This window comes from Malus domestica, chromosome 05 (genome assembly GCF_042453785.1).
Source record: "Malus domestica chromosome 05, GDT2T_hap1".
Classification (NCBI taxonomy): domain Eukaryota; kingdom Viridiplantae; phylum Streptophyta; class Magnoliopsida; order Rosales; family Rosaceae; genus Malus; species Malus domestica.
The window spans coordinates 17,734,073-17,749,814 of record NC_091665.1 but is presented as its reverse complement, the minus strand read 5'-3'; the positions used below and the strand labels follow the sequence as shown (position 1 = coordinate 17,749,814).

General features: G+C 39.4%; 2 long non-coding RNA genes across 2 annotated transcripts; one reads left to right on the top strand and one right to left on the bottom strand.

Moving 5' to 3' along the window:
• The first annotated feature begins 523 nt into the window (after nucleotides 1–523).
• LOC114824816 (uncharacterized) lies at nucleotides 524–1,802 on the top strand. Its single transcript, XR_003773183.2, has 2 exons — nucleotides 524–738; nucleotides 1,122–1,802. It is a non-coding gene; the product is annotated as an uncharacterized lncRNA (long non-coding RNA).
• Nucleotides 1,803–2,525: 723 nt separating this feature from the next.
• LOC114825219 (uncharacterized) lies at nucleotides 2,526–4,008 on the bottom strand. The gene is made up of 4 exons (XR_011580981.1): nucleotides 3,808–4,008; nucleotides 3,542–3,608; nucleotides 3,177–3,236; nucleotides 2,526–2,887 (listed from the first exon to the last, which is right to left on the bottom strand). It is a non-coding gene; the product is annotated as an uncharacterized lncRNA (long non-coding RNA).
• Nucleotides 4,009–15,742: the final 11,734 nt, after the last annotated feature.

The following is a 15,742-nucleotide window of genomic DNA, read 5'->3' as shown; positions in this document are numbered from 1 at the left end:
TCAAATTGGAGCAATGGTCCCTCAACCAAAAATCTATTACCATTGGTTCCTCAACTCATCAAAATGTGTAGCTATAGTCATTTTCATCAATTTCATCAAAATTTTGTCAAAATAAGTTATGTTGGAATGATCATTTATACAATTAGGGTCACTCAACTCATCAAAGTGTGTAATTATGGTCATTTTCGTCAACTACGTCAAAATTTTTGTCAAAACAAGTTACGTTGGAATGACCATTGCTACAATTGGGTTAAAGTTAAGGGACCATTTCTCCAGTTGAATTAAAGTTGAGGGACTAATGGTAATGAATTTTTAGTTGAGGGACCATATTTGCACGTTTTGATGAGTTGAGGGACCAATGGTAATGGATTTTTAGTTGAGGGACCATTGCTCCAATTGAATTAAAGTTAAAAGACCATAGCTACAATGTACTCATTTTAAAAAGACCTACCCAACGAACTCCCGAAGAACCTTTTGTTGGGTAAGAGTTATGTTATAACCTTCTAGCATCTTCCTGCTCACCGTTTCAACCTCTCTCTCTCTATCTGCTCTCAAGCTCTCTCTCTCTCTGCTCTTAAACTCTCCCTCTCAGTGCTGTCTCACTCTCACTCTCACTCTCACTCTCGTCTCAGTACTCTCACTATCACTCTCCCTCTCAGGTCTATCAGTTCTCTCACTCTCACTATCCCTCTCATCGACCCCCGCTCTCAAACATAGCAACACTCTCACTCTGCAATTGTAAATTTATTTGAATTTCATTTTATTTGTTAATTTGTTTTGGAATTGTGAAATTGAAATGGGTTTGTGCGTATGCTTGGGTTTTTTAAATTGAATTTGTGAAAATGATATAGATTTATGAATTGGGTTTGTATGTGGGGTTGTGTGTGAAGATGTGGATGGGGTTTTATTTGGGGTAGTATGTGAATCTGTGAATATGCAGGTGATAAAATGGGGTTTCTTCTCTACAACGAAATTAGGATTGTGGGTTTATGATCAAATGGGGTCAACAACAAATTAGAATTGCGTGATAATATAATCCGTGAATTGGGTTTTTGAATTGGAATTGGGTTAAGTGATGCATGTAAGTTTAGGAAATATTTGAAATGGTATTTTTTTGGCAGATGGCTCCCCGATAGATCATGAGCCACCGGTCTGCTTCATATTCGGCTCAGACTGAGCAGTTGGCCCCCAGTGGTATTGTGGTGGCCAGCGGTACCCATACACCGATTGCGAAGTCGGCAGCAAGCACCAATTCGACCACACTATTGCCACCCATTCGTTCTGTCAGGCGACTCCACAGCACCCGTCGCCACCAGCCGCTCCCAGCACCCCTCTCTATCACTTCATCCTCTCTGGTAGCGTAGAGGTTAAATCGGCCCCGATGGATGGAGACGAGACTAGAGGACAACTCCCTACCGGCCTAAGGAATAAGAAGACTCCGCGTATTTTCTGGGGCTTGAAGATAAACCAGATCACTTGAACCACCTAGACCCTGATCCAGATTGTATACCACCCCAACCAGCGCCGAACCTGTGCCAACGTCAACAGTTTGTTGACTCAACTGCTGAGCCATCATCCGTAGCAAACGCCCCATGGACGTTGATTCATTGATTTCACATAGGTAGGAGGTTCGTCGAGAGATGTACCGCTAGCTTTTGGTAAATACTAGCCTCTCAACGTGCGTGCCAGAGGCATTTTTGCATCACATACGTGCCCTAAAAGTGTATTGTGCTAGTTTTTTTTTCATTGTAGTTGTCAAAATATATTTTAAATGTATTGTGCAAAGAGGAATTTTTTCTTTACCATGCACGTCCTAAAAAGTTGTCATGTTTTTCGTTTTTATTTTACGTAAAGTAATGATTTAAATGTTATCGGATAAAAAATTAAACAAAAGAAAAATCAAAAGTTTCTTAACAAAACATGCTTAGGGACGGACGGGTAATAGGTTGTTGATACAAAGAAAAAAAGACAAATTTTATGCACACATCACCATACTATAAAAGAAGAAAAGAAAATGATCACAAAGTACTTTTTTCTTGGCAACTTCGTGAACAGAAAGAAGCAGGATACATAAGGGCAAAACAATCTTCTTACTTCTACATAAAAGCAAAAGAACTGGTATTATATTAGTATGGCCGGGGAACAAATCCAATTGGAAGTTTATACGTGACTATAATTATAAGCAAAGTTTGGAATTCACAAAAATTGGTGGGCAAATACTAAGACTGCCATTTCAAAAAGTTACAACAAATAACTACAACTAAATTTAGATGACATTCGACATATGAAGGCATATGAAAAATCAAGAACTCCATCCTTTCTTATGTGCGATACCGAAAATTGGAAATAGTATGAGAACCTGTAATTGGTGTAATGAAGATTTCACACACCTTTTGACGAACGGGGGTGGAAGTTTACAACGTCACCTGACTTCATTTCTACTGCAGACTCGGTTAAGCACAAACACAAAAATTCAAAATAAAAATTGATTTGAAAAATAGATTAACTTTGTACGGCACAACCTATAAGAAAATAGATATGAATTAAGAAATGGATTTGGAGGCTTTACTCGATGACCTAATTGAGAACTAAAAAGATATTGCAAGCTCTTCTTCAAGTCGCACATAGCCTACTGTGAAATAGAGCTTTTAGCATGGGTGATGTGAACAAATGAATCATGCACACTTCGTTTTTGATATAAAATTCACTGAATCTAACTAACTAATGTTGTCAATGTACCATACTAATTAGTAAGTAAGTCAATAAACTACCATTTGAGAATAAATGATTCAACTGTTGTCATCCAACATTTTGAAAACCTCTCAATGGAAGATAAATTTTCCACAGCTTGAAGTGATTTTTCAAAGTCAAATCCTTCTTCGTAAATCTGCAAAGAAACAAAGAGAATGAAAAGAGTGAATCGGCACATTTCTACAAATTAAGGTCGATTGCAAGATTTGTGCAATCAGAAACTGAAATATCTAATAACATAAGAAAATAACAAAAAAGTTGTAACGCAATAATGGAAGTAACTAATATCCAGCCATTCCCAATCAATCAAGAACTAAACTAAACCACCCAAACAATGAAAGAATCAAATTGAAAAATATTTCATACATGAATAGGACGGAAGAGAGGTGTGAGGTTAAGAATCCTTTGAAATTTTGTAGAAGTACCTTTTTATACTGTCGTTACAACTTTGTCCGTGTCGTGGTCGGGACTCAGCGGCTGCACCTCTGTAAAACTAAAATAAATAAAAAACTACAATAGATGTCAACGGCCATGCCATGTGCTATTAACATGTTATGAATATGAAAGATTCACATCAGAATTACCAATGGAACAATTACCAAACGGCTGTGAACAATTTGCCGGTGTAAATACAGCTCTTATATAGGCTAAATGAATAATGAGATTGCTGTAAAATCCAAATAAAAGGAGTTTATGAAGGGACTAATTAGGACGATTTAGGAGAGAGGACTTGGTTGTTGCCTGTGAATTGATATGATAAAAAAGACAGAGACAATAGAAACGAAAATACCACTCAAACACCCAATGGCATTGAGATCCTTTGTAAATGGGTTGAAAAGCCTCATCACCTCTTTATGCTGCAATTCAAAAAAGCACGATCATATCTCGGAATTGAGTCGCAAATTGCAATAGAAGAATCTAGGGGACTAAAAAAATTCCCAAATAAATTAAAACTGCAAAAAAAAAAAAAAAAAAAAAAAGGAAACAAAAATAATATTTGAATACGTGTGAGATGATTGAAGAACTAGTGAAGGAAGAAAATGAATGGAGTTTTACGTTGGCCAAAGGTTAAGAGGGAGGAGCGGAGTTTGATGCAAACTGGCACGGGCAGTTGTGAAAGAGTGGGAACGTGTTGTATCGGTTGTGAAAGAGTGAGAACTATTATCAAACTACCCTTTGGGATGATGAATTTGGTTTTTTTACAAGTTTGTCCTCATTTTTTTTTTTTTTGGATTTCAATTGTGAAGAAAATAAAGGAGCTTTCTTGGCATTTCTGAATGCTTCACCAAACTGGTCTTCTCCCTTTATATATATAGATACAACTACTTTGTCAAAGTCATAATATTTTGGGAAATACCTAAAAATGGGACAATTTTTTAATCTTGGGATAGAAATAGGGCAAACCGGTAATGCACAAGTCATGAACACCATGCACAAAATCAAAATTACTATAATACCCCATATAAATAGGTTATTCCTTATTTTCTCTCCCCCATTTTTTGATTTATCTCTCTCTACTCTCTCTCCCTTCCTCAAATCTCTGAGCTTCAATGTCAAAGAGATGGAAGTCCAAAGAGAGGTGAGAAGAGTGAGCTAGGCTTTGGGTTCACCTCATACCTCTGATTTCGAACAAAAGGATGTGAGAGAAAGGTGAGAAGAATGAGCTAGGTTTTGTACCTTATTTTCTATTTTGGTCAAAAAGTTCCATTTTTTCCGGTGACTAAAGCTTCGACAGACATAGTAAGGTAGAGTGTTTAGTTCCAAGTTCATTCATCAATGATTTATGGAATAAATGGGTTGTTTGTAACATGAATTAATACTTAGAAGTTAAATTAAGGTTTGTGTTTCATGTTGGGGCGCATGAGTTGTGGAATAAATTTCATGTTTTGACGTGCTATAAGACTGGGATGGAATAATTTCTAGTTCAAGTGTTCAATTGCAGAAATTTGTGAAAATTTTTCCGTAATGTGAATGTGGTGTCCATATGGTGTGCATGGCTACATCTTAATATGAGAAATGAGAATGTTCACTAGTTATGAAGCACATATGTTGTGCCTCAGAATTTAGCGAGTATGACCACAACCTAATTGTCCTTGCGGAAAAAAAAAATTAAGAAAAAACTTAGAGGACGTTAATAGTCATGCATGTCCGTGAAATAACGACAGCGAGTATCATGTTTTCCATGTGCACGGTTAAGCTGTGGTTGATATATGTAACAAGACTTTTCAAACTTTCTATGATGACCCATCCCAAATTAATATATAGACTTTATCCTCGAATGTGTGGAAATGACGAGTATGCCCTTGAGGCTTAGTGACGTGGGCATATGTATATTGTATCACATTATTTTTCTCGATGACGTGATTAAATTGTATGCGTCGTCACGAGGCCATTGACGAGAGTTAGGCTCGAATTGGAGTCGTAACGAGAAAGTTACGAATGTTAGAATGTAACTGAGCCAGAATTAGGGGTGGGCACGGTTTGGTTCGGTGCGGTTTTGAGTGAAACCAAAACCAAAATTGAAATTTTTTGCGGTTCGGTTAGGTGTGGTTTCAAACGGTTTCGGTTTGGTTTTTAAGAAAAAATGTACAATTTGCAATTTAACATATTAATAAGCATTTCCCAGTAGCAATAGGAAAAAGACATTGTTATGTAAACAATTAGCATGTTGCATGCAATTGTGATGTTAAAATATGTTTGTGCAACAAAAGGGTGTCCCGCACAAGGTATAACATAAAACAAGTTGAATAACTTTGAATTCATTAAATGTGAGCGAAACTTTCATACTAGAATATGTGATATCATGTTTCAAATGTGTGAACTTCATTAGATCATTGTTCGACTCTTGATAACAAGATTAGTCCACCCTTGTAGAAATATGTGTGTGTGTGTGTGTGATGGTATAAAATAACAAAGGTCCTTCGAGAATGAATGAAAGAAAGTGATGAATGATGATATTCTAGTGTGGTTGAGTCCATACTAAGTGTATGGATTCTAACAAACAACCAATTAAAACATGAAATATAATATGGACATTTAATTAAATGTTTATTAATATTTGCGGTGCAGTTCGGTTCCAGTGCGGTTTTTAAAAGTCAAAACTAAAACCAAACCGTTTTCTACGTTGCGGTTCGGTTTCAAAACAGAAACCGTTTCAAAACCGCAAAACCAAACTGTTCGGTACGGTTCGATTTGGTTTGTGTTTCGGTTTCAGTTTTCGGTTCTAAGTGCCCACCCCTAGCCAGAATAAGGAAACAAAAATCTAAACCAATAATTTAGGTTCCCATCTTGTTGGGTCCAATTAACATTTGCGCTTAAATTGTTTTTGGAAACCAATTGCACCCCCATTCTTTCCCTTGCCCAATCTGGATGTGCACATACCTAAAAATCCTTTCTTTTTCTATCCTTGTTGGCCAATCCCTCGCTACTATTTAACGGAATATTCCCTAACGCCGTTAAAGATTTCGTCCATGTGCCAGGCACATGCCTGCGCGTGGCTGGCGAGTGTGGCCGTGCCTTGGCCAACGCGTGAGGGCGCATAGGATGTCGGAAATTTATTCTAAAAATATGGGAATGCTCGTGGTGTTGAGTAGGCCACAATGGTATATTCAAACACCTCAATTGAGCAACATATGAGAAATTATTACATGGTTTTGGTTATGTGCTTAAAATTGACGTTAAAATAGTGGTTTCACATATAGATGAGATGTTTCTGGAGGACGAGCGCAGCCAGGCAAGACTAGGGGGTTACGACCCGGCTACATACCAGTGAGTAGTCTTTTGATTTTCTATATATACGTATATATGCCTTACGTTTTCCCAGAAATAGTTGTAAATGGTTTTTACGTTTTAAAATGCCATGTCATATTTGCTTTATATTTTAGCATATGAGCGTATTTATTTACACCTAGTCTGTCGTACAGACCACGTTAGGTGGTTCCGACTCGTGTGCAGGATTTGATTGATGGGTTATAGACTCAACCGAACAGGTCACGTTAGGTGACTCTGGCTGATATGTCATTTTATATTGATTCATTTCACTTGGCTTACTTATGCATTGTGGAGATTATTGACATGGCATACATGTGGGTTTTTCTATTCTCGAGCATGGTTCTTATATACGTACGTAGTACTATTTTTTGGGAAATTATATAGGTTTTACGGTGAGGGGTTATTATTTTTGGAAAGATAAATTGTTTTGAAAATTTTTGTTTTTGCCCACTCACGTTTTCTGTTTTGTGCCCCTCCAGGTTCTAGATAGAAGTTATTACTGGTGGCTCACGAGGACTCCACAAGCGGTTTTGATAGACACCCATCAGTGTAGGGTTTCCTTTATGATCTGTATAATTAGTAATTAGACTTCTTAACTGCATTCTGATACATACGCTCTGGTTATGTGTGTACGTGCACTTTAAACATTTTCATTCGCACTGATATGCTAGCCTAGTGTAATTTAGTTTGTTGGTTTTTATTTATCCATATTTTTATATCACGTTCACTTCCGCACACGCACATGGCTACGTCACCTTCACATGACGGCCAACATGCCTCAATTGGGGTCGGGGTGTGTCAGTTTGGTATCAAAGCCTAGGCTTGGCAGTCTTGCATATTTTGTGAGTATTCTAATTATTTTGATGTCTTATGTCAGAACTATGCCGCCTCGTAGGGAGCCACGTACTTCAGCTGAGTCTAGTTTCCCCGATATTACTTAACTTAGGGAAGCAATTACCAATGACATTCAGTCTTCACTTCGTCCTCCTAGAGGACTCCCCTGGAGACTGTGTATAATCTAAAGTTGAATAATTTTATGGGTACTGAGGGGCCTGAGGGAGCCGAGCGTTGGCTCAATCATATCGAGAAAACTTTTCAATTAATGCAGAGCCATGGAAATCTTCCTGAGGATAGATGGGTCGAGACGACCACTTGGTTTTTGGGTGAGGAGCCTGCATCCGGGTGGAGGTAGGAATCTTTTTTGTTGTCACCAGAGGAAGCTGCAGACTGGGAGATTTTTAAACGGTTATTCCATAAGAGATTTGTACCCCCAGAGTATATAGATCGTAAGAAGCAAGAATTCACGCACCTAAAACAAGGAAAGATGTCAGCTAATGAGTATTATCGGAAGTTCAATAATCTATCTCTTTATTACCCTGAGATTGCTGCAAATCCTGCAAAGATGCTTCGCCGTTTTAGATTGGGTATTAGAAAAAAGTGGCGTTCTATGGCGACCATGACTTCATGTGCTACATATCAGGAGTTTTATGAAATTTTACTACAGGTTGAGGATTTTGAAAATATGCCCAGTGATACTGAGGAAGAGGAAGAAAAAGATAGTAACCAGAAGAAAAATAATAATAAAGATAAGGGCTAGTCATCACAGGGACATCGTAAGACGCAGAGTTTTTAGAGAAGTGGTACTAGTTCCAGTTCTTCTAGTGGTGGTTTGAGTTACACCCGCAACGGATGGGTGGCAGTTCAAGTAGTTCTCGCTTCCAAGGACAGAGAGGCTCTAGTGGTTCTGGTGGTCCATTTTGCCATAGATGTAACAGTCGACATTTTGGGGAGTGCAGGCAAGGCAACAAAGGATGTTTTACTTGTGGCCAAATGGGACGTCAGGCTATCCAGTGCCCACAAAACCAGCAAAAATCCCAACCATCTGCCTTGCCACCACTAGTTCCTATCCAGCAGATTCCAGGGTCTAGTAGTTATACCCAGACGAGTTATGGTGAAGCATACCACTATCAGGGTGATATAGCTGCATATTCTGCAAGACAGTATCAGTATCCACATGACCCGTATCATCAGGGAGGTTATCCCCAGTACCTAAAAGGTTATACTCCATATCCTTCGTATTTAGCTGGTAGATCACATTGGTATCTAGGAGGACAATCACAAAATGTTGAAGTTGCTTCTAGCAGTGTAGGATCATCACAGCAGCCTAACCAGCCTGGTCAGGGACGAGGACATAGAAATCAAGCTAACAGAGGTCGTGGAAGACGACAACAACAACAAGGCCGTGTTCACCATATCACCTTACAAGATGCTTAGAACAACCCAATTTGATTATGGGTACGTTAAATATCCTTGGCCATTTTGCTAGAGTATTAATTGATTGTGGTGCTACACACTCTATTATTTCTCATACGTTTGCTCAGACGACCCAACCTCATCCCACACTTCTCGGGTATGAGTTAGAGTTTTTAATGCCTAGAGGTGAGACATGTTATGTTAGCTAGGTGTATCCAGGATGTCCCATGTTGGTGGAGGATGTCGTTATGCTAGCTGATCTCATTCCGTTAGATATCGTTGATTTTGATGTTATTTTGGGCATGGATTTGCTACATTACAATCGTGCCAAGATGGATTGTTACAGAAAGATAGTCACTTTCCATCATCCGGGCTTGCCTATGGTCACATTCGTAGGCGAGCATAGTGGAGTGAGACACGGCGTTATTTCTGCCGTGAGGGCTAAAAGGTTATTGAGGAAAGGCTGTCATGGGTATTTGGCTCACGTGGTATTAAATGTAGATACTCTTATCATTGTGGATAATGTACGAGTAGTAAGGCATTTCCCTGACGTATTTCCTGATGATTTACCTTGACTACCACCAAACCAAGAAGTGGAGTTCACTATCGATTTACTTCCAGGTACAGATCCTATTTCTTTAACTCCATATCGAATGGCTCCTGCTAAATTAAGGGAATTGAAAACTCAGTTACAGGAATTAGTTGATAAGGGTTTCATTTAGCCTAGTACTTCACCTTGGGGAGCTTCAATTTTATTTGTACAGAAGAAAGATGGGACCTTGAGGCTATGTATTGACTATCGATAGCTGAATCGGGTGACGATTAAAAACCGTTATCCATTACCACATATAGATGATTTATTTGACCAGCTTCGAGGTGCTTGCTTGTTTTCTAAGATTGATTTGAGGTCTGGTTATTATCAATTAAAGATCAGAAGTGAAGACGTTCCTAAGACGGCTTTTCAGACTCGATATGGTCATTATGAGTTTCTTGTGATGCCATTCGGGTTAACTAATGCACCTGCAGCTTTTATGGACTTGATGAATCGAGTATTCAAGCCATATCTTGACAGGTTTTTCATTGTATTTATTGAAGATATTTTGGTGTATTCTAAGTCTAAGGCAAAACATGTACGACATCTCACTTTGATGTTGAAGAAATTGAGGGAACACCAATTATATGCTAAGTTTAGCAAATGTCAGTTTTGGTTAGATCAAGTAGCATTTTTAGGGCATGTCATATCAGCTAAAGGTATTCAAGTGGATCCACAGAAAGTAGCAGCCGTTGAGAATTGGGAGCAGCCATGAACAGTCACAGAGGTAAGGAGTTTCCTTGGCCTAGCAAGTTATTATAGACGATTTGTTAAAGATTTCTCAATCATAGCATTACCACTGACGAGGTTAACTAGAAAAGATGTTAAATTTAAGTGAGATGATAATTATGAGCAACGTTTCCAGCAACTAAAATATTGTCTCACTCACGCACCTGTTCTAGCGCTTCCAGATGACAGTGGTAATTTTGAGATTTACAATGATGCTTCTTTGCACTTCCAGACGACAGTGATAATTTTGAGATTTATAATGATGCTTCTTTGCATGGTCTGGGTTGTGTGTTTATGCAGCATGGTAGGGTGATTGCTTATGCTTCGCGACAATTTAAGCCTCATGAGATGAATTATCCTACTCATGATCTTGAGTTAGCAGCCATTGTTGTTGTCTTGCAGATTTAGAGACATTATCTTTATAGGGAAAAGTGTAAGATTTTCACAGATCATAAAAGTCTTCAGTATCTTTTCACCCAGAGAGATCTTAATCTTTGATAGTAGAGATGGATAGAATTGCTCAGTGATTATGATTGCATGATTGAGTATCACCATGGTCGTGCAAATGTGGTGGCAGACGCACGTAGTAGGAAATCTCAAGGCTGACTTAATGCGTTATATGCTTGCCGTATTCCCCTTCTCACAAAGTTGAGATCTATGGGAGTTGATTTGGGAGTGATGGATAAAGAGGAAGCTTTACTTGCTAGTTTCCATGTCAGTCCAATTTTGATAGATTGTGTGTTAGAAGCTCAAGCAGAGGATGAAGAGTCCCAGGAATTAATAGAGGTAGTGTCACGAGGGAAGAAGAAAGATCTCAGAATTCGGGAATCTGATGGCATGCTTATGCAAGAAAGCCGGATGTACATACCAAATATTGTCGAACTAAAGAAAGATATCCTTGATGAGGCGCACATATCGGCTTATGCGATGCATCCTGGGAGTACCAAAATGTATCACACTATTAAACCTTTCTATTATTAGCCAGGTATGAAAAAGGAGATTGCTGAATATGTAAGTAGGTGTGCAATTTGCCAACAAGTTAAAGCTGAAAGAAAGAAACCTTTTGGATTACTGCAGCCACTTCCTGTTCCTCAGTGGAAATGGGAAAATATTACTATGGATTTTGTGTACAAGCTTCCTCGTACACAAAATGGTTATGATGGTATTTGGGTGATAGTGGATCGACTTACTAAATGAACACACTTTATTCCAGTAAGGGAGAAATATTCTTTAAGCCGATTAGCTGAGTTATTTATACCAAGAATTGTTAAATACCACAGGGTTCTAGTTAGTATCATTTTCGATCGGGATCCTAAGCTCACTTCTAAGTTCTGGGTGGTATTTCAGGAGGCTTTTGGCTTAAGATTGTTTTATAATACGGCATATCATCCCCAGACAGACGGTAAATCTGAGAGGACTATCCAAACATTAGAGGATATGTTGAGATCGTCGGTACTACAGTTTGGTGACGCTTGGCATAAGGGTTTGGACTTGATGGAGTTTGGTTATAATAATAGCTACCATTCTAGCATCGGGATGTCACCTTTCGAGGCATTATATGGTAAATCTTGCCGTACTCCCCTTTGTTGGTCAGAAGTTGGTGAAAGAGCATTAGTGGGGCCAGAGATTGTAGATGAGACTACTCAGAATATTCAGGTAATTAAATCTAACCTGAAAACAGCTCAAGATTGACAAGAGTCTAGCTGATAAACATGCCACTGATAGGGTGTATAAAGTTGGTGATTGGGTATTTTTGACGCTATCACCGTGGAAAAGGGTAATACGGTTTGGGAAGAAGGGCAAGTTAAGTCCTAAATACATTGGACCATACCAGATCACCGAGAGAGTTGGTGAAGTTGCCTATAGGCTTGAGTTGCCTCTGGAGTTGTCAAAGGTGCATGATGTTTTTCATGTTTCCATGCTTCGTCATTATGTTTCTGATCCATCACACGTATTACCTCATCAGCCACTAGAAATTAATCCAGACTTGACATATGATGAGGAGCCAGTGACGATTTTAGAATGGAAGGACAATGTTCTTAGGAACAAAACTGTGTGCATGGTGAAAGTTTTATGGAGGAACCATTCAATGGAAGAGGTTACTTGGAAAACAGAGGATCGTATGCGTGATATGTATCCACACTTATTTTATGGATATTAGTGGTTTGTTATGTTAGTGTACAAAATTTCAGGGACGAAATGTTTCTTAAGAGGGGTAGGTTGTGACGACCCGTCCCGAATTAATATATAGACTTTATCCTTGAATGTGTGGAAATGATAATTATGCCCTTGAGGCTTAGTGAAGTGGACGTATGTATATTGTTTCACATTATTTTTCTCGATGGCGTGATTAAATTGTACACGTCGTCATGAGGCCGTTGATGGGAGTTAGGCTCGAATCGGAGTGGTAACGAGAAAGTTACGAACGTTAGAATGTAACTGGTCTAGAATAAGGAAACAAAAATCTAAACCAATCATTTAGGTTCCCATCTTGTTGGGTCCAATTAACATTTGGGCTTAAATTGTTTTTGGAAACCAATTGCACACCCATTCTTTCCCTTGCCCAATCCGGATGGGCACATACCTAAAAATTCCTTCTTTTTCTATCCTTGTTGGCCAACACACTCATACATAACCCTCCTTCTCTCTCCTCTCTTCTCGACGTTTCTCTCTCGTCCATACAACCAAGAGACTCACATTTACAACCTTAACCTAATTGACACAGATCGACCATTTGGACACCACCATCGTATTCCTCGTTAGGTTACAAGTTCATTCATACCCATAGGTCGAGGAATAAACCCAGAAACTGGGGGAACCCACAAGCTCCGACGAGAGGTACAGTTCCTCAAGTGTGATCATGGTTTTTTCATTACATTTTAAAGCATAAGGAAACTTCTAAACAACTACACGTAGATCATAGAGAAGTTTTGGGTCGAAGTTGACGTCAGAATGTACGGGTTTCGAGAAGTTCCATTTTGTCCGGAGGCATTGGAGCTTATTTTGACCGTTTTCTGTTAGTTTTAAGACTCGAATCAGGTATGGATGTCTTCTCCTTGTTGAGAGCTTTAAATCCATATAAGATTCGTGGAATTTGGTTGAGTTTTGAGAAAGATATTCAAGTTTTAAGTTTTTCCAGTTTCCAGTGATGCAGACGACGGCCGGTGGCGGCTCCAATGAGGACCACAGGAGAAGACAAGGAATATTCTGTCAACTTTGACGAAATATACTAACGGCGTACTAACAGTGTCAGGTAAAGTTAACGGTATATGCTACTATTTAATAGAATATTCCCTAAAGCCATTAGGGATTCCGTCTGTGTGCCAGGCACGTGCCTGCGCATGGCCGACGCGTGTGCCCACCCCTAGCCAAAATAAGGAAACAAAAATCTAAACCAATCATTTAGGTTCCCATCTTGTTGGGTCCAATTAACATTTGGCCTTAAATTGTTTTTGGAAACCAATTGCACACCCATTCTTTACCTTGCCCAATCCGAATGTGCACATACCTAAAAATCCCTTCTTTTTCTATCCTTGTTGGCCAATCCCTTGCTACTATATAATGGAATATTCCCTAACGCCGTTAGGGATTCCGTCCATGTGCCAAGCACGTGCCTACTCGTGGCCCACGCGTGTGGCCGTACCTTGGCCGACTCGTGAAGGCGCGTGGGATGTCAGAATATTTTTCTAAAAATATGGAGATGCTCGTGGTGTTGAGTAGGCCACAATGGTATATTCAAACACCTCAATTGAGCAACGTATGAGAAATTATTACACGGTTTTGGTTTTGTGCTTAAAATTGATGTTAAAATAGTGGTTTCATATATAGGTGAGATGTTTCCGGAGGACAAGCGTAGCAAGGCTAGATTAGGGGGTTACAACCCGGCTTTTGATTTTCTATATATACATATATATGCTTTACGTTTTCCCAGAAATAGTTTTAAATGGTTTTTACGTTTTAAAATGCGATGTCATATTTGCTTTATATTTTAGCATATGATTTAGTATAGCTTTGCATAATATTGCATGCTATTGCGGAGGCCAAGGTAAGTTCAGGTGAGTACACATTGTTGATATGATTACATAGTAGTTAGTGATGACTTGTTGTGTGTAGAATTCATTGTCTTGCATCCCGATGTTAGTGCTCCGCCCAAGGCTAGGGCCTAACCATCTTGTGATCGTTCACCTCCCGCACCACACGCTCACCTAGGATCCAAGGTAGGTGCCAGCCTGTCGTACAGACCACATTAGGTGGTTCCGACTCGTAGGTGACTTGCGATACTTTGCACAGCCTTCATGTGATCGTAGCACTTGAGCGTATTTATTTACACCTAGCATGTCGTACATACCACATTAGGTGGTTCCGACTCGTGTGTAGGACTTGACTGATGGGTTATAGACTCAGCCGTACAGATCACGTTAGGTGACTCCGGCTGATATGTCATTTTATATTGATTCATTTCACTTGGCTTACTTATGCATTGTGGAGATGATTTACATGGCATACATGTGGGTTTTGCTATTCTCGAGCATGGTTTTTATATACGTATGTAGTACTATTTTTTGGGAAATTATACGGGTTTTACGGTGAGGGGTTATTATTTTTGGAAAGATTAATTGTTTTGAAAAGTTTTGTTTTTGCCCACTCATGTTTTCTGTTTTGCGCCCCTCCAGGTTCTAGATAGAAGTTCTTGCTGGTGGCTCACGAGGACTCCACGGCGGTTCTGACAGACACCCATCAGTGTAGGGTTTCCTTTATGATCTTCTTACCCTAAAAACTACTAAGCCTACGTGGCGCGCAGGCTGAATAATTAGTAAGCTAACTACGTCCTTCAGTTGTATGCAGGGCGTGCCAACTCGTCAGTCGAGCTCGGCCAAGGAGTAAAATTTGTTGATGTTGCGTTGGGTGCGCAGCTGACTTCTCGATCTTGAGACTGCGGTCAAGGAAGGAACACGCATCGGCCTTCAGGTTCTAGAGCTTGAAGACAAAGCTACTAGTTCTGCAAAGTTCACAAATCGTCGGCGCCGGATTCGGTCACCGTGATTATATTCGTAAGAGTATAAGCACACCGAATCAACACCAGAGTATAGGGACACAAGTATTCAAAACAAATATATGTCTTGATTGTGAAAATGGTTCGGCCGTCAGAATGCCGAACTCTAAAACCTCACTTCACCGACTCGACGTATTCAAAACCAATCATAAACGACCCGACGTTCAATGTGCCGAGTATAGTAACTTGTAACACCTCACTTCACCGAGAAAGCTAACGAGACGACCCCTACCGATAAGGATTCAAAAATCCTTCTCAACCGAGACTTAGATAGATAACCAGTCAGGCTTGCCGTAGTGATGTTTATCCAAACTGAAGATGATTCACGTTCGGCTGATTATACGGCAACAGTGTTGTTTATCCAAACTGAAGATGTTCGCTGGTTGCCTTCACAGTGTTGTTTATCCAAACTGAAGAAAAAAATTTATCCTAGCTAAGAACATGTGAGAACATTTGAACACATATGCAAACTAATAACACATTAAAGTAGGCATGCATTAAAAAACAATTCTAAAACCCATGACTTTCAAAGCCTAGTGAATGGTGAACCACAAGACTCTTTAACAATATTAAAGAGCAGGAAGGATTTAGAG